Genomic DNA, 22,214 nt, shown 5'->3' with positions numbered 1-22,214 from the left:
AGTACACTTTGTTGTCTGGTGTATGTAAAGCTTGCCTACATTTCAGCAAAATGCTGGAAGTTCGGGTAGCTGAGGTTGAGAAGATCTCTCAGGACCTTGTCTCAAATCCTAGTCTTGAACCCAGGCCCACTGGGAAGCAGCCTTGGCTGTCATTGCAATGCCAACTCATCCAATGACCAAGGAATTCACAGACTTGGGTGGGCCAGCCTCCATGATTCTGTGACCTGCTGCCTGATTGGCCACATGATTTTCACCCTGATTGGTTAGTGACCATATATAAACTACTTACTGGCTTTGACTGAGGAATAGGCCATTGCCCTCTAGTTGCTAGTCAGACCCTGTCTGATCCTGCCAACTACCTTGCTGTGCATGCCCCTTGGACTGGATCTCCTGGCTGTTAGACCTCTTGTGTGAACTCTGACCCTTGATCTGGACTGTCTTTTGACCTGCCTGACCTCTGGGTATTATAAGATCTGGAAGAACTAATATAATAATAATAAATCTTCATCCTAGAAGATGGGGCCAAAATATAGCACCTGTTTAATGGGATCCCCTAACTGCCTTCAATTTAAAGGTGGGCAAATGACTGTTTTTTTGTTTTAAAGTCTTTTAAAATATAAAGCCAGTAACAATTAGGACAAGTGCTGAAAGAAACAGATCTCTTAAAAAGAGATTGCTACATAGCAATACTACTTATTTAACTCAGCTTAAATGTTTTGTTTCCTTTCTTAAAAGCTATAAAACCAGACTGGTTTTCAGACAAAAAGAAAACAGCACAGAAACTTTAAAATCTATTTTGTATGTAGGAGTACGAACAAAAAGGAGGACATTGCAATAAAAGATACAACGCTGCGTAGGAAAGGAATGGTAATTGCTGTTGTATAGATTTCCAAGAATATGAAGCTATGTGTATTCTCTATCATGGTTTTGATTAGGAGATATCTCTTAAACACACAGACTGATTTGTTTTAAGGTACAGGAGCTTAGGAAAGTTTGCATATACATTTTTATCTTTCCTGTGACTAAGCCTTCCTCCTTCCCTGCGGGAGTCTGATTGCATGCAAATTTTTTTTTTTTTTTTTTTTGCCACATGGCATAAGGCTTGTGGGAATGACTGGAATGGACACAGGAGTGAGTTATTCCTAGGGAACAAAATGTACTAGTCAGTGCAATGACAACCAAAGAAGAAGTCCCCATGGCTGACAGTTGTGAATTGAAGCAAGATGTGAGAACCAGCGGGCCAAAGATTTCTTTCCTTATTTGTAAGGATGAGGAAGCAGGAAGGCGTTGTGGAAGAACCATCCTTACAGTGACAGTAACAGTCACCTTCTCAAACTATAAAAGGCAGAACTGCCCCTCTTTATTAATGGGACCAAAGATAGGAGAGGTCCCATGTACTAAGTGCAAAGAAGACATCGGGGAGTTGTTGCAGACTTGAGCATGCTGTGTGGCTTGTGAAGGCATAAAAGCTAAATGGACTCTGCTCTGGATAGGAAGTTAAAGGAGGCAAAGGATATGTCTCAACTTAAATGAGACCCACGCCTGGCCTGGGTTAGCTGACTCAGGCTCAGGTTGCAAGGACTAAAAATTGCATTGTAGGTGTTAGGGCTCTGAAACCTACCCCCCTTGTGGTGTTTCAGAGCCTGAGTTTCAACCCATGCCCAAATGTCTACACTGCAATTTTTAGCCCCAGCAGCCTGAGCCTTGCAAGCCCAAATCAGCTGACCTGTGCCACCCACAGCTCTGCCATGGGTCTGTTATTGCAGTGTAGATGTACCCAAAGAGCCAGATAATTGGTTTTGAAATCCCTGGCGTCAGGCTGTGGTTACTCTTTTTCTCCTCAACTCCCCTTCTCCTCAACCACCACTTGATACTGTCTTGCATGGTAGGCAGGCTTACCTGCGACTTGATGCAATGTTGTAGGCTACTGTTCTGGCCAGTTTGTGCCCTCCCCAGCCTTGTGTGACCTACTAGACTGTGTGTATTTGCTGCTTTACTTTGTATATATCTGCTGTTTGGTGCTAATGCTCAATGAGAGGTTCTAAGGGAGAAGCAAATATTTCCTTATTTTTTATTTTCTGTTTTCAGAATTTACCCTTTTCTTTACACTTGGCGTGACCAAACACGCTTCCCAGAGACTTGTGAGAGCACCAACAGTGTAATGCTGCTGAGAGGATGAAGAGTGAGTTTGAAGGGAGCTTGGAATGCTCAGCAGAATGACCTTTTTTTCCTTTTCTTTTTTTTTTTAAAGACCAAGGCAGAAAGTAACAACATTTTTAAAAAACTGTTTCCCCCCCCCCCCCCCTTAGTGGAATCTATGGACCATGATCCTATTAAAATATGTACTGAGCAGTATTTTTGCTAGAATTAATTTACATTTAAGATTAGCTTAGAGAAAACTACAAAAAAAGGTAGCGAATTCACTATTAGATTCACATTTATTTTACATTCTGAAGCCTCAGAGACCTCTAATTAGGAGATTAAAATTTGGAGCTGTCCTCTCATTTTACATGGAGGCACTGAAATGCTGTAGGTTCTCTAGAACCAAATGAGGCCATAGCTGTCACATGGTATTGTTTAGCACGGCTTGAAATGTCAAATAAAAATGTATTGATGTTTATTTTCTGAGAGTAACGTGACTTGTCCTGGAGTTCCTCTTGTGGCCTGTATACTTGTGTGTAACTATAGCACCCTTGTGGCTAAGATGGAGTCCACTCTCAAGGCAGTTCTGGCCAAGAAAAGGCACGGGTAAGAACACAGCATGGAAAGTGCCTTCCACCCCGGGGTACCTGTTCTAAACCCCCAGAGTAAAGAGAGACACATGCTGGAATAGTACAACAAATCTAGGAAAGGGAAATATTTATATGTAGAGGGGTGAATGGAGAAAAACAGGGGGTGAAGATTGGGGAAGTGGTAAATCAGGTTTGATCCAACACGAGGACCCAAGGGCTCCGTGGTACCACAATATAAAAGGAAAGACACCAAGCAATGCATCTACACTCAAAGTTCAGAAATCCTGGGCAGACTTCCAGCCTGGCAGAGTCTTGGGTGCTCCTGGTCATCTTCAGTGCCAGTAAAATTTCCGCAACAAACCCCTCCGGTAACGTCTTCTGCCACTCTTTGTCAACGTACACAGAGCGACAGTCTCCCTGCTTAACTAGCTCCAGCCTTCCTCCTTGTTCCCAATGCAAAGTTACAAGCTTCAGCACCCTGTTCTGCACGACAGTGATACTGAGTCCAGCTCTGCTTTGTCCTTCTCAGGTGATTCCTTCCTGGCATGGTGCTTCTGCTGGCTCCCATCCTGGGATATCCTCAGTTGGCCATTCTGTCCCTCCTGGGCTTTGGGCTGGTTTTCGGATGCTTCGCTACATGAGGGTGTAGGCCTGCTCATTGTAGGCCCTCTTGTCTGGAGCTACAGAAACACACCACCTCCCCTCCCTCTCTCTATTTCTCCCGCCCTGCCCCCAGAACAACCAGCACTTCCTCTGCCTCAAGACAAGGTTTTAAAGGGGCTCTGCTCTCTATACCCCAAGGGAGTTACCTCTGTTACTCCAAAGTAACTTTTTTGCAACCTATACATTTCTGAATGTATGGATATTGTTAGGGTGCTACAGGTGCTTCAGGGAAGGTTTTTCACAATATAGTCTGTAGATATCTTGACTGCAGTACTAGTGGAAAGGACCAAAAAGAGTGCTCTCTCTGTGATAGCTCTGGGAGAGAATCGTAGGTAGGGTACTGAACTGACCAGAGCTAACCTTAGCTCTATATGTGCTTATTGAGGGTACATTGGAAAATACCCCTCTGTGCTATGTAGTGGCTGGGCAGGCTGTTAAATTAAGTCTTCTCCTTGCTTCCTGGAGGACCCCTACTGGAATGTCCATATGAACTTGTTAACTGAGGACAGTGGTATGATTCCTCGCCTCTTCACTCAAGTCCTGCTGCTACTTTAGAGTACCCTGCAGGAATGTGCGCATATGCTCTACGGAGGTCTAGAGTGCTGGAGATGCTGCCCTGTGTGTATCCTTCATTTAGAAGAGCTATTTTGTTCATTTGACATGTGTGGATAGCACATAGAATTTGAAGGAAGGTAAATGTATTGATTTCCCCCCACCCTCCTCCCACCTTACAAATGGGGGGTGGAGGTCCAGCATCAGCACTTCCACTGCTGCCTGTTCTTGCAACAATTGTCTAACTTGAGGAAATGTTTTAAAAAGGGAATATTAAAAAATGTTCCTGCACTTTTGGTTTAAAGCTTCATCTGTTGCTGTGAATGGAAACAATACACTAAAAATACATTCCACAGTACTACTCTACATTTTGATATACTTGATCATTCCCAAATTGTAAAGCATATTTGTTTTGTTACAATTCTTATAAACACAGGAAGCATAAACATTCTTAGACAAGCAAGACCAGAGTACATGGTGCTAAGTATTTGCAGAGACAAAACCATATGTGGTAATCCTTCAGGGTGATATTTTCAGAAGTGTTCAGTATTGGCCTAATGCTTAGATGTAGAGTCCCTGTCCATGTCTGGCTAGGAATTCTGAGAGCCGGGACCTCCTGCTTCCTTGCTATTATAGCTTTTGCTGGCCTCTCTGCCATCTCAGTACCCCTGGTGGCCCCATGAATCAGTAATGGGACAATGAGTAAAATCAGTGACTCGGTAAGGGGTACAGAGTTTTTTGGGCTAGTTTTTTCCCCTCCACTTGTTTTATGGTCAGGCTGAGAACATAGCCCTCAGTCTTACTCAGACAGAATTCCCATTGGTTCCTTGAGTATAGATTAAGAAGTGAAGGATAACTTTTGGTTTCTGTCCATTGGTGAGGAGGATTTACTGTGGAATCACTGTTGGTTTCTGAAGATGGAAAAATAAATAGGTGAGAAGGCTTTTTGTGTGTGGGGGTTTTTTTTTGAGAGTTCATTTTTGTCAAAATGTTCCAGTCAGCTCTTGTTAGTATCAGTACCATCTTTGTTCTCTGTGTTTGCAATCATCATCTATGATCAGGTGAGCGAACTGCTCCCAGACTGTGGTCAGTGCTATAAGTAGGCCAGCCAACAGTGATGAATGTATACTAATTGATCATGCTTTTATCTGCAACAGGTTACAGAATGTACATAAAACACAGCTACAATAAAAGCTTGTTTAGTTAGCAATCTTCAAAAACAAACAGGAAATGGTGAGAAGTGTCATTTACTTATTCAAATCGCTCGTGGTTTTTCCTGATTTTTTTTAGCTTCTGTGACATCTCAAATGAGCAAAATAGAGAAGAAGAAAAAACAGCTTCATTTATGTAGCATTAGTAAATGTGTATGTATTTGTTTATCTAAGATAAAGTAAGAAGATTTTAGGTGAATGAAAAGCTGTCCATAAATATCCACTTATTTAAACTGCTTCACAATTTTAAATTCTTGTCCAGTGGACTTTAAATCTATATATTGCAATGGAAAGTATGAACCTTCTTTGAGAGTAGAAGCATCTTGTGATACTGGTTGCTCTATTTGTGTGAAGTAAAAAAAGAATGTCATGATGTGATTAGAAGATTATCTAATTGCGTATCAAATTCATCATTAACTACACCACAGTTCATGCTCCTTGTAGTTAATGAACTTGTTTGTGTATATTCTGAAATTGTTATTGTAAATCTTGCCTTCTAATATACCCTATAATAACGCTATAAAATTAAATAAAAGTTTATGCAAATTAAAGCTGATAACACATCTCATTGATTTCTTATCTGCCCCACTCCCAAACTCCCCCCAAACTTTATACTGTAGTACATTTTTTTCTCTTCTAAAAATCAAAGTTCTAAATACCTTTGCATTTATAAATTCACTATTTTTTTTAGACTTTTTTTCTGGTACATGGTTTAAAGGTGTATCATGTCTGAACTAATACATGAATATGAATGTACACATGATGCTAGTAGTTAGTCTGAGACCCTGATCCTTTAAAGGGATCCACATGACCCTTACTCACATATAGAGTCCCATCGAAGTCAGTGGGATTTGCATGTACAAATAGAGATTTGGAGAATTTAAAACTCTGTAATATCAATTTTCAGGTTCATAATATTCCTGATTTCATTCTGAGGGCCTTGTATTAAATGTTCATGCAGGATCAGATTGTATTTATACTTTTAAAACAAAACAAAATGCAGTGTTTAGATATTTCAAACAAAGGAAAGGGAATATGTGCGATGAACCATGCTGACTTGAAAAGCCTCAGGCTTGCCTCTGAATGTGTTGTGTGGTCAGTTTGACTTGAATCTTAGATGTAATGTTTGAGTAAAAGACACAAGTGTCTGTCTCTTGCGGTCTAAGTTTTCATAATGTTGGCCATCACCAGAGTATCCAAAAGTCCTCCATGAAAAGCAAACAAAAATAATAAGACTGTTTCCTCCCCCTTCCCCCCACTCATTATACTTCACTTAAGTAAAAATTCCCTCAGATATTGATCATTACATTGAGCAGAATTCTTTTAATTTTAGTATTTTATTTTCCAAAATGATTTTTATGTGGATTAATAAAGCTGGCAAGTGATTTGCAGGACTTATTTCCCCCCAATAAACTTTATTTACAGAATCATCTATATATGGAAATGTGCTCTAGTGAAAAACCTGTGTCAACGAAGTCTGATATATTATCTATGTTGACTAGAGCAGAAGGTCTAAATATGACCCAAGCAATTGCATTTGAAATGCTCAAATATTATTTAAACACACACACACCCTTTTTCCCACTACAAATCCCCAAACCTCTTGACCTTGAATGCCTTATTAATTTTAAGTATTCTTTTTTCTCTTTGCCTTCTTAATATAATTAATTTTATGGCCTTAAAACATTAAATGTAAACATCCTTAGTTTGCAATGTGGTTAAACCAAACAATCTTCTGTCCCAGCTCCACCTCCACAGGTTACTCAGTATTAAAACTAATCTGAACACTTTCAACTAAATGAAATATCAAACTATTCTCTTTTCAAAATGTGTCTGCTTTGATGAAATTTCTGCTGGGAAAGTTTACATAGAGACTAAAGCCTTGTGGGTAGGGCACTGGCCTGGGATGGGGAAGGCCATGTACAAGTCCCTGCTTTGTCTGATTCACAGTGATTAGGGATGAAAAACTGCTCTGAATCAGGCAGAGTGAGGACTTGGAATGTGGGTCTCATACATGCTAAGCCAGTGCCCTAACCTACAGGCTATAGAGATGGAGATCTAGATATTCAACGGACTCTTTTCATTTTATGAGAAATGAAAAAACATTTCAAAGGTTGCTGCAAAAGTGAATAGTCATCTTCCAGACAGCTCCACTCAATATCTAGGATTCCAGAGTGAGGTGAAAGGAGAAGTAAAAAAGTGGATGGATGGGTGAGTGAAATAGAAATCTGTTTCTCCTCCTCCCACCCTATCCCAATGAATCCAGGGTAAATACTTTAGAGTTGTATATAATAATAACAACTGTCTTCTTTGGTAAGGTGATATGGATGAACAGTTGTATCAAAATTCTTAGACTTAAAAAAAAAAGTAGCTATGGTTTTTTATAAATATTGAAAACTTTTTGAAAAAACGATATCCTTGTCCTGTAGCTAACCTGTTTTTCCTAAGAGTATCTGTTACAAAATCTAGTAAGAATACTTTTTATTTACCTTAAATTTTTTGGCATGTGTTACATCAACAAATAACTTTGTATGAATATGTTCCACAGTTAATAGTAAATTCCAAGCCATAAAGTTATATATTGCCAGACAAACTTGAGCCCTGACATTCAAGGAAAAATAAGTTTATCTGATTAGAATGTAAGAATGGAAGGTTCAGTCTCTGGATTTATACTGTAAATTCTAAAATATTCATGTGGGTTGAGTCATGTATTCCTGTATCAGTAAAAACTGTAATTAAATAGCCAGAAATACATGCTAGTACCATAATTCCCATGGTCTTTTACAGATACAGCTCTTAAAAATGGCAATTTATGTTTTTCCAAGATCAACAGTATCTTGCTAAATGTATGGAAGTTATTTGAGAAATGTTTCATACTAATAAAGTTAGTCCAGCAATCAAAATAAAGCATTTCGTACATTTGTGTAGAACATGTTTACTTGATTGTAATGCTTAAAGTCTGAGGGATACAAAAATTCTCCAGTGAGTGTAAGTCTAATTATCTTGATGTTTTGGACCTTCAAGTACATAGCATTTGTGCAATGGGATTTACTGGCAAAGATCTGCAGAATTTTAAAGTTTAGAACTTTGAAGAATTCTTGCCATAGCAGTTTTTAATAAGCAATTGTAAACTGCACTTTTTGGAATTGTTTGCTTAATGATATTTGTGAAATTTCAAACCTAAATTCCTAACCTCTTTATTACGCAGCCCTGGGAGGTAGAGAAGAATACTTCTTTATGTCACTCTTGTCTCAAGAATTTTGAAAATAGCCTAAAGAAGTCAAGCACCCAATTGCCATTGCTTTTCATTGGGGCTTGAGCTTCTAACATGCGTAGGCTACTTTGAAAATCCTCATCAAGTTCCTTGAGACCTTTCTCCAGTTTATTTCATATTATCTCCCCATACTCTACCACTCATGTTCCTATTACACAAAAATTGCACACAGCTCTGCTTATAGACTATTGCACACATAGTGCTGATGCTGCCAGGAGCCAAGTATCCTCATCTCCCATTGAATTCACTTTGTACCACAATAATGTGTCAGCTTTTATTATGCAACAACAATTCATCTATAGTGCCGTGTAATAAAGTCAGTCATCTGTAGGAGATGAGTCCCTAGTCACTAATCAAAATCAATAGAGTTAAAAGCTAGGTCTAGCCCACTCTGTTTGATTAATACTGCATATGATAAATTTGTCAAAATGTGAACCAGGAAACTGTTGTATAATCATACTATTATGCACAAAAGACTATGTCTGGAAAGTGCAGAGCTTTCTCAACTTTGGTTTCCTTGCTGGATATGGCCCTTGGAACATAAAAGCCTGATTGATGATATATTATTTCTGGTTCACTTTTTGACAGTTTATTATATGCAGCCTGAGTCAAACCGAGAGGACTAGTGTTAGCTTTTAAATCTGGTGATTTTGATTGGTGATGAGGGGATTCATGTCCCATATTTAACTGACTTCATTATACTGCACTGTGCAAAGCCTACTGTTGTAAACTACACCTGACACATCAGTAGTTGAATGAAGTGATGTAAAGATTGCTGTAAATGTTGGTGTATTAATTTGGTTGTTAGTGCTTAAAGCAGAGATTAATGGGAAGATTATCTGAGCATCATAATCTTCTGGAGTGCCTCTTAGGTTGTGTCTGCACAGCAGTTAGGAGCATGCTTCCCCAATGTGATTAGACAGATTCACACGATCCGAACCCGTGTCAGTTTACCCATAGTGGGAAGTATGCTCCAGGCTGCTTTGTAGATGTACCCTTAAGGTTTGCCATCTCAGTATATGAGATTACAGCTGAAGATGGGGAGAGTACTTCATCCACAGGAAAATAATTTTACGTTTTAAAGTATCTTCGTTACCTTCCCAGAGTATTAAATAACATTTCATTTCTTGAGGAGAGAGAAATTAAAAATACAGGTAAAAATATGAAATCCCTAAGCCAGCTCTCAAGTACTGTTGAGCAATGCCAAGGAAATGTATGGCATAGTTCATGTCATAAAAGCAGTGAGAAGCCCATAGCAGCTAAATATATACATGGAAATTGTTATTTCTGCTCCAAAAAGAATTAGATCAACATACAGTTATTAGCTTGCCTAGTAAACTGCCTTTGGTGATGCTAAGGAACAATATGATCCAACTTGTTTGGGTAAAATTAAGCAGGATCATATACGATCATTCAAGTGTGTTAGTTTTGCAACTGTAGAACAACTGTTATAATATATTTTATAAATATACTCTACAATTCTGTTAATTTACAGTATACTTTTATATATGGTTAAATATCACTTTTGTGAATGTAAAAATGCAGGGAATGGCACCATTATTAGCACAATAAACCTTTTTAGAAATATGTATTGATGGCAAGTAAATTAAATACATTTTTGGTAAATCTCATTATTATTTTGGAGTTAGTAAAAAGTGTCCGCCTTAATGGTACACTATTTTTTCCACTCAGTTTTATGTAAATACTAAACACTTACTTCTGTAGCTATTATACAGATAGTTTCCATAAAAACAATACTTAAACCAGTTGGGTTCTCTGTTTATCTGTAAAGTCCCATGTAGGGCACACTATTTGCAGGGGGAAATTTGGATGATCTCCTAGATCTTTTATATAACTCTGTTTTCTATGAGTGGTGAAGTTCTACTTCTTATTACAAATTATTTGCAAGAACTGTAAAATTTTAAATCAATACTATTTCAATCATGGTAGAATGTTGATTGTCCTCATGCTTTTTATTTGCACGTAACATTTGCATTCTTACATTAACATTGCTTATAACTTTTGCATTCTTTCCTGGGCTTGCATTTTTGTCAGCAAGGTGTAATGCTGATTGGAGCTTGTGGCAGCGTAGCTAAAACCCATGGATAGCTTTTGGCCTTCAAACTCCAATGCCTCAGAGAGTTTAGTGGTTTTACTAAGTGTTCTGATTTGTTATGTGACTATGAAGTGTCAAGAACTGCCATCCAGATTTTGTGAGCTCCACCAATTCTATTTGAACGTAGTTTAGCAGCTGCCTTTTTGGTACAACTCTGAAGTTGAACAATGTGTGAAAATATCAGGTTGCGAGCAGATCATAGCAAATTTTTCTAATCTCTTCTGAAAAAGAGGCATCTATCACACTTTTCATAGTGTACAGTAAGGAAAACTGGGTTTTCTGCAAAACCCATCTAATGAATGAAGATCGACAGTGTGACTGGTCCTTTGACTGCCTTAATTGATGTTCCAGAAGGCCTTCACCTAATCTGTAAGGTCCACCTTCTCCTACAAATCCCTCTTCCAGAGATCTACTACTTCTGTGACTCCTACATTATATTAGTCAACTAATAATGGGTAGGATTGTAGAGGCCAGGCATAATTCATGTGTTTATTACATAATATATAGTTACAAAATTGTATTTATTTAATAATATATCCATATAAAGATGTTTTGATGGTATCCCTCTCCTCCATCCTTCATGTGTTTCATATTGTCTTAGCCAATATTTGCAGGATCATGGTATATGTGCTAATTTAGACACATGAGTAGTTCCCATGATTTAAAATTAAGCACATGAATAAATGTTTACAAGACTGTGGTCACAGATTGTAAGTGTTTTGGAGCAAGACTGTGTCTTCCTTTTATGCATATAACAGTGCCTAGCATATTGTGAGTGCTATTGGAATACAAACAGAATAGTAACTGTGAGTTAGGCGCTAATTTTAATTTGCTCCATAAATGATTTACTACCTTAATCTGAATACTGACAAAAACGCTACTCGTTCTCACCAAGAAAAAAGTGTCCTTGGCCTTATATACACACACGTAGTGTTTTTAAGGATGTTTCACCACCAATACCTGAAGAGGACTTGTTCTTTCTCCTACAATAGAACATTGTACAGGTCTTAATGGATTATTTTGCCAAGTTTTGGTGAACAGTGCTGCCTGTATTTTGCTCTTAATTCTGCATTTCAAATTCAGCCTGCTAGTTGGTGTTAATGTAAGTGGTTTTGTAAATCACAGGTATTCTTATCTGTAGATTACAAATGAAAATGTGAATTAAATATGCAACATTTTAGATTAAAAGCTTTGGGATCACAAAAGACTGATTTAGAGAGAGCTTGCTATTCCAGAAGTGTGATTTCCACCCCCACCCCCCCCCATGACCTTTCAGAGTATTTTGAGAACAATTTTCTTACAAGATTGAGTCTGCTGTCAGTTATGCTTGTGCCACTCTGTTTTAGACAACAAAAGGGAACACTTACACCTGTGCAGCGTCCCCGTGAATTTAATGTGGCTCTGTACAGAGATGAGTCCCCAGGCATAAATCAAATTACATACATGTAATTTAAAGCAGAATTTGGTCTCAAGTCATTGGTAAGAGATTTCTCTGGTTTATACAGTAACTTCTGCTCAGCCCTTCATGATTTTATTAGATTGGACCAAAAAAATGCAGACCTATTTTAATCTCTTCTCTGAAAGGTACCTTGTTTGTAAAAGCTTCCAGAGATGAGGAGGGTAGGCATGACCTCCCTTGGAAGCTTATTTTGGACCTTAACTACCCTTATCGTTCGAAAGTTTTTCCTAATAGCTAACCTAAATCTCCCTTGCTACAGGTTAAGCCCATTGCTTCCTGTCCTACCTTCAGTGGACATAGAGAACACTTGATCACTGTCTTCTTTATAACAGCCCATCACATATTGGAAGACTGTTATCAGGTCACCCCTTAGTCTTTTTTTTAAGACTGAACATGGTCTTTTTTCAACCTTTCCTTATAGGTCAGGTTTGCTAAGTCGTTCTTCATTTTTGTTGCTCTCCTCTGAGCTCTTCCCAGTTTGTCCACATCCTTCCTAAACTGAGGTGCCCTGAACTGAACACAGTGCTCCAACTGAGCCTCAGCAGTGCTGAGTACAGTGGGATAATTACTTCCCATGTCTTATATACAACACTCCTGCCAATACACCCCAGAATCATATTTATCCTTTTTTACAGCTGCATGACATTGACGTAGTCTAATATTCAGCCTCGAGGGAATTCTTATGGACATATAAACACCAAGGGCATTTTAAAAAGATTTTCAGAGTCTGTTTTGTCTACCCTCCTATCTGTGAAGAAAGTGTAAATAAAGTGTATTTGCTCTATTTCTCAATATGACGTCTGGCATCCCTTAGCCTTCCAAAACTGAGAAACAAAATAATTGAAAACTACAATAAAGAAATTACAGGATCATCATGAATTCAAATTTGTGTCTGAGAGAGAGAATAATTTATCCTTGCTCCTTGCTAAGTGTTAGTGTGTGTGGTGTTAATAATAAAAGGTAATGGATTAAACTGTTTTTGCTAACACATTGGTTACTCAGAGAAGCCAATATCCTTAAATCTGGCAGTATGATTTGGTTAAAATGGAAGGGATAAAGTGAAGATTCATATTTTTGGATTCATATATATGTACCAATTCATAAGTCTTAAGTAGAATTGTGGGACATGTAATTCTAATACAATAATTGCCAATATATATTTGGCTAGGTTTCCTTGCAGAGTTGGATTGTGGACAAAGATGAGAACACTGAGTTGTTGCGGTTTTGTGATTTTATTTTTATTTATTTATTTTTTGGGTAAGAAATTCTCCAGGGAAGGAGTAGGACTTCTAAAGCGAGAATGAGCATGTATATATTACTGTGGATGCACACACACTGTAAACTATTATTAGCTATGTGCATTTTTAACACCTCTCTTCTAAAATACATTTTTATTTATCAGTTTGTTCAAGGGCTATGTATAAAATAGTCTGATACATAGTGGTCCATAACACACAAAATAGAGAATTTAGAGAAATCACAGCAATCTATCTATATTTGACTGCGAGAAACTCAGTGCCAGAAGTGATAAGGTTATATAATTTCATTCAGAATAATTTTCCACACATTTAAAACAATTTCTGAAACTCTGACAAATATATAATATTGCTTCTCATTTGTGTGACCTAAAATGCAAGAAAATTATTATTTCTAGTAAGGCAAAATCATTGGTAACTTCAGGAGGTTGGTCTTCAGTTTTAAGCTGGTATAAGAGGTTTAAAAGTAAAAGTTGTGTTATCAGAGTTGTAAAAAAACTGTTTGTTAGTAACCGGTAGTTTTCCGCTCTTTCAATAAGAGAACATTGGATGGCTAAGAGAGGAACATGCTTAGGAAAGGTATTAATGTTTTGTGTTGACAAATTTTTACATGAATATTAATGAAGTTAGTGTTAGGAAAGGGAACAAGATTACTACTAACATGACTGGGAATGGATTGTTTTAATTTTTCTTTATTTATGTGTCTTGCCAATATTCTTGTCATTATCCTTCATTTCAGCCTTACTGCAGTGCACATAACATATGGATTATGCAAGCAGCGGCGAGAGTGTGACCATGTCTTTTTTGCTAATTGAAAATGTAAATAAATAGCTGCACTCATACACTGCAGATATTTAGTTATTTTCTTTACATTTTTTGGCAAGCATGCACTACAAATAACTGTGATTTGAAAGCCTATTAGAAAGTGCTACCTTCGTAAATCCTATAGTATATCATAGGAGGGGATTTAGTTTCAAACTTAGTTTGAAAGCTGTAAGAACATTAATTAAAAGTGATTTTTCCATGATATGTTGCAGTGCTAAATGCATCCTGCTAAGACCCATGGCTTGAGAATGCTATGTTTGTTTACATTTGGTTTTGGTTTAGAATACTCACTGTTTGTGTGGGTTTTTGGCCAGCTGGTTGGAAATCAGTAACAACAAATCTACCTCCTAATTGGCAGTAAGACGCTTGTGTCTAGTCGTTTGATCAGATGACTGCAGATCCGGACTCAGTTTATTTTAGTTTCACCCGTGCAACTCGTATCCAAACTTCCCTAGTAATGGCATTTCTCTGTGATCCACGCTACAAATTTGTAAAATGAGGACTATACAGAGGTGTTGTGAGGTTTAATTAATGTTGCAAAGCCCTTGGGGATCCTGGCATGAAAAGTGCTACAGTATATGTTCATATAGCAGGGTGGGCAAACTATGGCCCATGGGACTGCCACCCCAGTGGCACCGCAGTGCTAAGGCAGGGTCCCTGCCTGCCCTGGCCCTGTGCCACTCCTGGAAGTGGCCGGCACCACGTCCCTGAGGCCCCTCACGCTGCCCTCGCCTGCAGGGACTGCCCCCCACAGCTTCTATTGGTCAGGAACGGGGAAACGCGGCCAATGGGAGCTTTGGGGAAGGTACCCGTAGACAAGGCCAGCACGCGGAGCCCTCTGCTCCCTCTCACCCACCCCAGGGCTGCAGGTACATGGTGCTGGCTGCTTCTGGGAGTGGCGCGGGGCCAGGGCAGGCAGGGACCCTGCCTTAGCCCTGCTATGCGCTGCTGCCACCCTGGAGCTGCTCAAGATATGTGGCACCAGGCCAGAGCCCACACCCTGAACCCTTCCTGTACCCCACGCCCTGTCCTTAACCCCCAGCCCTGAGCCCTCTGCCACACCCAGCACTCCTCCCTGCACCCCTGCCCCGAGCCCCTTCCTGCACACTGTACCCCCCCCACACACACAACGCATTCCCTCCTGCACCCCAACCCCCTGCCCCAGCCCCAGCCCTACATTCATGGCCCTGCATGCAATTTTCCCACCCAGATGTGGCCCTCAGGCCAAAAAGTTTGCCTACCCCTGGCCTATATGATTGATAGATGCCTTATAGTGGCTGTTTCTGAATTATCCTTCATTAATTGCAAGTAGGGCTTCAGATTTTCTGCTTTAATAGACAAGACACTGATAAAAGGTGTTAAAGTGTAAAAAGAAATATGAAAGAAACTGGTGTTTTTCTAGTGTTTATTGGATAAACACCAGAAAGGATTATTCTGTAACTAAGAGTCTGTCTACATGGAGCAGTAATGTGGACTATAGAAGTGTGTGTGGGGGGGGGGTTAAGCATGCAAGCATGTTGTGCATTAGTTGGCCCACGTTGATCCAGTTGGTTCCCTAGCTCACGTTAGAATTGTTCTGTTTGAAACAGTATGATGCTAAAGTGCACTGGGGAACATTACAAAGAGATTACTTATTACAGTATATACATAGAGAGAGCCCTGAAGAAACCTGATTTTTGGACATCTACATCAAACTCAAAAAATGCTAAAAGTAAACCCCGAAAAATAAAAGCATCACATGCAAGTACGATATACATACTGATTTAGGTCAATGGGATAAAGGTTGTCATATAAAATATAACTTGCTATCACTATTTTTTCTTTGAATAATGTTTTTGGGCAAACGTTGCTCCTTTACATAACAATGGAATTCATGAGGGCCTTGTGACTATTCAAATGCAGAAGCTAGGATAGAGTTGCTGTTCATAGTAGTGGTAAAGAAAACTCCTAATGCTCTTACAAAGTGCAGTATTTTACTCTTGCTTCCTTTTAAAATACCTGTATTTTAGCCTTTTCTTGTTTTCACCCTTCCACGCTAGAGTCTCCTGACTAATATGAGATGGGGGAGGTGTGTTGCTGTTACTCTATTCTCTTTGCCAGCCTGTTGGCTGCTGCAAAGTGTTTTTTCTTCTACTCCTTTCCCAGTCTACATTTTTAAGTGGTGGTCCTCCAGTGTCTGATTCTACTGTTTCTATCTCCAAACTGTAGCAAAGTAAAACTGACTTGATTCTTGCCAATTTCACTACTGTCTAGAGGGTATACTAGCAGCAGTGGAAAATAACAGGACGGTTCAGTATCTATTGTGACAAAGTTCCTCCTCTGCCTTGGTGGGTCCTGCGCTTATTGGCAGATTTGCTTGCCTCAAAGATTCATGGCAGCCCTCAGTTTGGCCACATTTGCTAGTGGCTCAAACCTGCCATTCACTCAGCTAACCTCATCACTGGCCAGCATGGGAAAAAGGAAGGAGAACAATCCCCGCAGTCTCTGCTGGTCCACCATGTGGTTCGGGGAACAGCCCAGAGACCTTCCCCTCTGGTGGAACCCACAGTCCAGGTCAACTCCTCCTGTGTCTCATCAGGAGTTGGGAGGTTTGGGGGGAACCCAGGCCCACTCTCTACTCTGGGTTCCAGCCCAGGGCCCTGTGGAATGCAGCTGTCTAGAGTGCCTCTTGGAACAGCTGAGCGACAGCTACAACTCCCTGAGCTACTTCCCCATGGCCTCCTCCCAACACCTTCTTTACCCTCACCATAGGATCTTCCTCCTGGTGTCTGATAATGGTTGTACTTCTCAGTCCTCCAGCAGTACACTTTCTCACTCTCAGATCCTAGTGCCTCTTGCTCCCAGGACCTCGCATGCATGCCACAAACTGAAGTAAAGTCCTTTTTAAACTCAGGTGCCCTGATTAGCCAGCTTGCCCTAATTGATTCTAGCAGCTTCTTAATTGGCTTCAGTGTCCTAATTAGCCTGGCTGCCTGAATTTGTTCCAGCAAGTTCCTTCTTGTTCTGGAACTGCCCCTGATATCTTACCCAGGGAAAATGGACCTGCTTAATCTGGGATTAATATATCTGCCTTCAAAAAAAAAACACTCTCCTCTACCCATCTGATCTGACCCTGTCACACTACTAAGCTGCAGTTTGGGAAAGCTGTGAGCAGCAGAGGAACTGGATTGATTTATAGTCCGTTTACATTTGGAAAGTTATCTTTGCAAACATAACAGCTAGAAACCTAGTGTTATTTTTTTAATGAAAGCTCAAATTCGGCAGAAGCTAATACACTTGTGTAGAAAAGCTTCCCATTGACCTTTGAGTATATTTTTCTCTCTTTTAACCCTACTGTTTTGTCTCCATTCACTTTGAAATCTGGCTCACAAACGCTTGAACATAGTGCATAGGTTATCATCCTTTTGTTTGTCAACTGTTACTGTAAATTTAGTACAAAATGCCATGTTAATTACTGCTATTTTTTGTGGACTTTTCTTTACCATGATCTGTATTGATTAATATTTAAAGAGCAACAATAAGAGCACAAGGTCATTGGGAGATAAGTCTGAATTTTTTAAAATCAAATATATCCTGTAATAAAAAAATTCAAGTTTCAGAGTAACAGCCGTGTTAGTCTGTATTTGCAAAAAGAAATGGAGTACTTGTGGCACCTTAGAGACTAACCAATTTATTTGAGCATGAGCTTTCGTGAGCTATAGCTCACTTCATCAGATGCATACTGTGGAAACTGCAGCAGACTTTATATATACACAGAGAATATGAAACAATACCTCCTCCCACCCCACTGTCCTGCTGGTAATAGCTTATCTAAAGTAATCGTCAGGTTAGGCCATTTCCAGCACAAATCCAGGTTTTCTCACCCTCCACCCCCCCACACAAATTCACTCTCCTGCTGGTGATAGCCCATCCAAAGTGACAACTCTTTACACCCTGACCACACCACACGATCCATCGTCTACAGCCAAGCTCTGCGATACAACCGCATTTGCTCCAACCCCTCAGACAGAGACAAACACCTACAAGATCTCTGTCAAGCTTTCTTACAACTACAGTACCCACCTGCGGAAGTAAAGAAACAGATTGATAGAGCCAGAAGAGTTCCCAGAAGTTACCTACTACAGGACAGGCCTAACAAAGAAAATAACAGAACGCCACTAGCCGTCACCTTCAGCCCCCAACTAAAACCCCTCCAACGCATTATTAAGGATCTACAACCTATCCTAAAGGATGACCCAACACTCTCACAAATCTTGGGAGACAGGCCAGTCCTTGCCTACAGACAGCCCCGCAACCTGAAGCAAATACTCACCAACAACCACATACCACACAACAGAACCACTAACCCAGGAACTTATCCTTGCAACAAAGCCCGTTGCCAATTGTGCCCACATATCTATTCAGGGGACACCATCACAGGGCCTAACAACATCAGCCACACTATCAGAGGCTCGTTCACCTGCACATCCACCAATGTGATTTATGCCATCATGTGCCAGCAATGCCCCTCTGCCATGTACATTGGTCAAACTGGACAGTCTCTACGTAAAAGAATAAATGGACACAAATCAGATGTCAAGAATTATAACATTCATAAACCAGTCGGAGAACACTTCAATCTCTCTGGTCACGCAATCACAGACATGAAGGTCGCTATCTTAAAACAAAAAAACTTCAAATCCAGACTCCAGCGAGAAACTGCTGAATTGGAATTCATTTGCAAATTGGATACTATTAATTTAGGCTTAAATAGAGACTGGGAGTGGCTAAGTCATTATGCAAGGTAGCCTATTTCCTCTTGTTTTTTCCTACCCCCCCCCCCCCCCCAGATGTTCTGGTTTAACTTGGATTTAAACTTGGAGAGTGGTCAGTTTGGACGAGCTATTACCAGCAGGAGAGTGAGTCTGTGTATGTATGGGGGTGGGTTTTTGGAGGGGGGTGAGGGAGTGAGAAAACCTGGATTTGTGCAGGAAATGGCCTAACTTCATTATCATGCACATTGTGTAAAGAGTTGTCACTTTGGATGGGCTATCACCAGCAGGAGAGTGAATTTGTGTGGGGGGGTGGAGGGTGAGAAAACCTGGATTTGTGCTGGAAATGGCCTAACCTGACGATTACTTTAGATAAGCTATTACCAGCAGGACAGTGGGGTGGGAGGAGGTATTGTTTCATATTCTCTGTGTATATATAAAGTCTGCTGCAGTTTCCACAGTATGCATCTGATGAAGTGAGCTATAGCTCACGAAAGCTCATGCTCAAATAAATTGGTTAGTCTCTAAGGTGCCACAAGTACTCCAAAAAAATTCAAGGAATTTCAAACAAAGTTTTAAAGATACTAGATGATTAAAAATCTTAATCCTAACCTTATTAGTTTTATTAAAATCATAACCATAATGATCACATTTATGTACCTAATAACCAGTTTTTGGTAACTACAGTGAAGCAAAATTTGACAGGAGGGTTTTTTAATATAAATATTGTAAAATTAGCAAATATAGCCCCCAAAGAGCTAAAATTTACTATTTTGCAGTGTTGAAAATCGGTTGTAAATGGAAACTGTAAGATCTAAAGATGTACCATAGTACCTGGGAGCTCATCCTTGGGAACAAAGGGCTTTAACAGGGTTTATTTTATTGTTGTGTAATTCCAGGAGAACTTTGAGTACCAGTGGCAGTTACCCAAGTCCTGTTTTAGTGAGGTTAATCCTTTAACCCACGTAGGATGCTCAGAAATATTTGAAGAGGCACAAAAAATAATTCTTACCTTCTTTTCAAACACCACGTAAAGTCATACTGCCCCTTCTCATCTGTGCTCATTTTCAGGCCTTGTCTACAGGGGGAGGTTGATCTGAGTTACGCAACTTCAGCTATGTACTTACATCTAGTTACTGCGGGGTCCACGCTATGCAATGTCGCCTGGAGATGCTCTCCCGTCGACTCCCCTTGCATGTCTTGTTCAGGTGGAGTACAGGAGTTGACGGGAGAGCGATCGGTGGTCGATTTAGCGGCTCTTCACTAGACCCGCTAAATCGACAGCCGATGCATTGATCGCCGCACGTGGATCTCCCTGGTAAGTGTAGACAAGCCCTCAGGCTGGCTATCAGTGAGTTTTTACACACTGATTCAAGACTTTATTTTTACTTCTTAAAAAATGAAGCTATTATTTAGCTAAAAGTAAACTCCACAAACCCAGAATTTGTCTACTATAATTTACTTACTTCCCTTCATTCAACATTGGGTGAAACTGAACAAAATATTCCAGGCTGTTAATTGGAGACTTCTTTCCTATCTTATTTTTTCAACTTGATTCTTTCTCTAGCATTTTAAAAAATCTTTTTAAAAAAAGTTGTCTTATCTACTCTGATTATGTGCTTTTGCAGATTATTTTGTTTATTTTCTCTTGGCTGTTATATTAGCTTTTTTTTTTTTATAAAGAAATGGAAGAGAGGCTACTTATATGTTCATTTTGAAAAGCTGTTTGTTTTCAAGACCTTACCAACTCATGTGGTATCCATGTGTCTGCAAGCTTACTGCTTTTCTTTATGATCCTGACCAATACTGTAACCAGCATGACATAAATAGACTTCAAGTGGAAACTCAGCATAAAAAGAGCCAGTTTTGGTGGGACTCAGAATTCCAGGAAAAGGTCAAAATGGTATTTAATTGAAGGGAGCTGTGATGTGCCGTGCGTATATCCTGTTATTTTAACAAAGATTCCACATGATTTTAGAGTTTAAAAAATAACAGTTGCATCTGGTGGAAGGTGTCTGTTTGTGGTTCTGCTTGGTCAAAATTTGCACAATACTGGGTGGAACTATAAGATAAAAATGAAGATATAATCTAAGAATGCTCCTTTACTGCTTAATTTTAGGTGTTATATTTAAGATTTGTTTGTGGTATTTATACACAGCCCTTAGTAAAGGCAGACCTCCACTGCAGCTGTGTGAGCTAAGGGAGATATTTTGCCTTAGTTCATTGAGCCCACCAAAATATTTGGGTCTGCATTTATTAAGCGTGACTTATATAGCATCCTAGGCAGACACAGTGCTTTACAAACACACTGTAAATAAAGGCATGTTAGGTGTCCTGAGGAGTTTCTACAATTTAAGAAGACACAAATGTAGGCAAGACAATAATTCAGGCACATGTCTGTTGGATGTGGGGATTTACTGATGAGATAACAAAGATAGGGAGCATTCCTGGAGGAAGAAGGTTTTAATGAAAGGATCTGAAGAAGGGAAAAGATGCTAAATGGACAAAAAGAAGAATGCGTCATTCATAGGATGCAGCATGTGAAGCTAAGAGTGGGAGGAGGATTGGGACTGTCAGATGTTGTAGAGGGAATGAATCAGGAATGTAGTGGAGGCAAGATTAGGTGGGATGTGGAGATTGTCTGAACACAGAAGGTTCAGAAAGCCAGGTAAGTGAGGTGGTCTTGATACTGTGAGTAGAGTGATGGAAGAGGACTCTAGCAGGGGCATTTTTGATGGATTAGAAGGGAAAGAAATGATAAGCAGGGAAAGCCAGTGTGGAGAGGATTACCATAGTGAAATGTGAGATATGCATGGGAAATTATTTTAGCAGTGGAGAGTAAGGAAAGGGTGGTGATTTTTTGGTCATATTCAAGAGGAAGAAATGGTAGGATGTAATAAGAGACAATATGGAGAAAGTTTAGAAATTAGGGAGAGCAGGTGAAAAGCCAAATGTGACCCCAGTAGTGAGCCTGGGAGACATGAAACAAAGTGTAGTTTTTCCTGGAGATACAGAAGGAAGAGGAATAAGGAAGAAAGAAGTATTTTGAAAGACTTGAGATGGTGAATCAACATCCAAGATGAGATGTATACGGTGTATTTGGAGATGTGAGAATGGACTAAGAGGAGAAGGGAATAGGGAATCATCCATGCAAAGGGGATGGTGGAAATAGCAGGAGTGGATGGGGTCATCGAGAAAAAGGAGAGGATTACACCATGAGACATTCCAACAGCTGGGAAAGGAAGGTGAGGAACCACTGTTGGAGATACTAAAGGAATGGTCAACAAGATAGGGTGAGAAACAAGAGAACACAAAATCAGAGAAGTGGAGAATGCAGAGGTAGGAGGAGAAAAGAATAATCAACAGTAATGAATA

General features: G+C 39.7%; 1 protein-coding gene across 5 annotated transcripts in view; it reads left to right on the top strand.

Moving 5' to 3' along the window:
• Positions 1-22,214, top strand: part of INPP5A (inositol polyphosphate-5-phosphatase A) — a 429,418-nt gene that overhangs the window by 83,760 nt on the left and 323,444 nt on the right. The window lies entirely within an intron of this gene.

The sequence above is a fragment of the Eretmochelys imbricata genome, chromosome 7 (assembly GCF_965152235.1).
Source record: "Eretmochelys imbricata isolate rEreImb1 chromosome 7, rEreImb1.hap1, whole genome shotgun sequence".
Lineage (NCBI taxonomy): Eukaryota > Metazoa > Chordata > Testudines > Cheloniidae > Eretmochelys > Eretmochelys imbricata.
The sequence above is the reverse complement of the archived record's forward strand: the minus strand, read 5'-3'. Positions and strand labels throughout refer to the sequence as shown.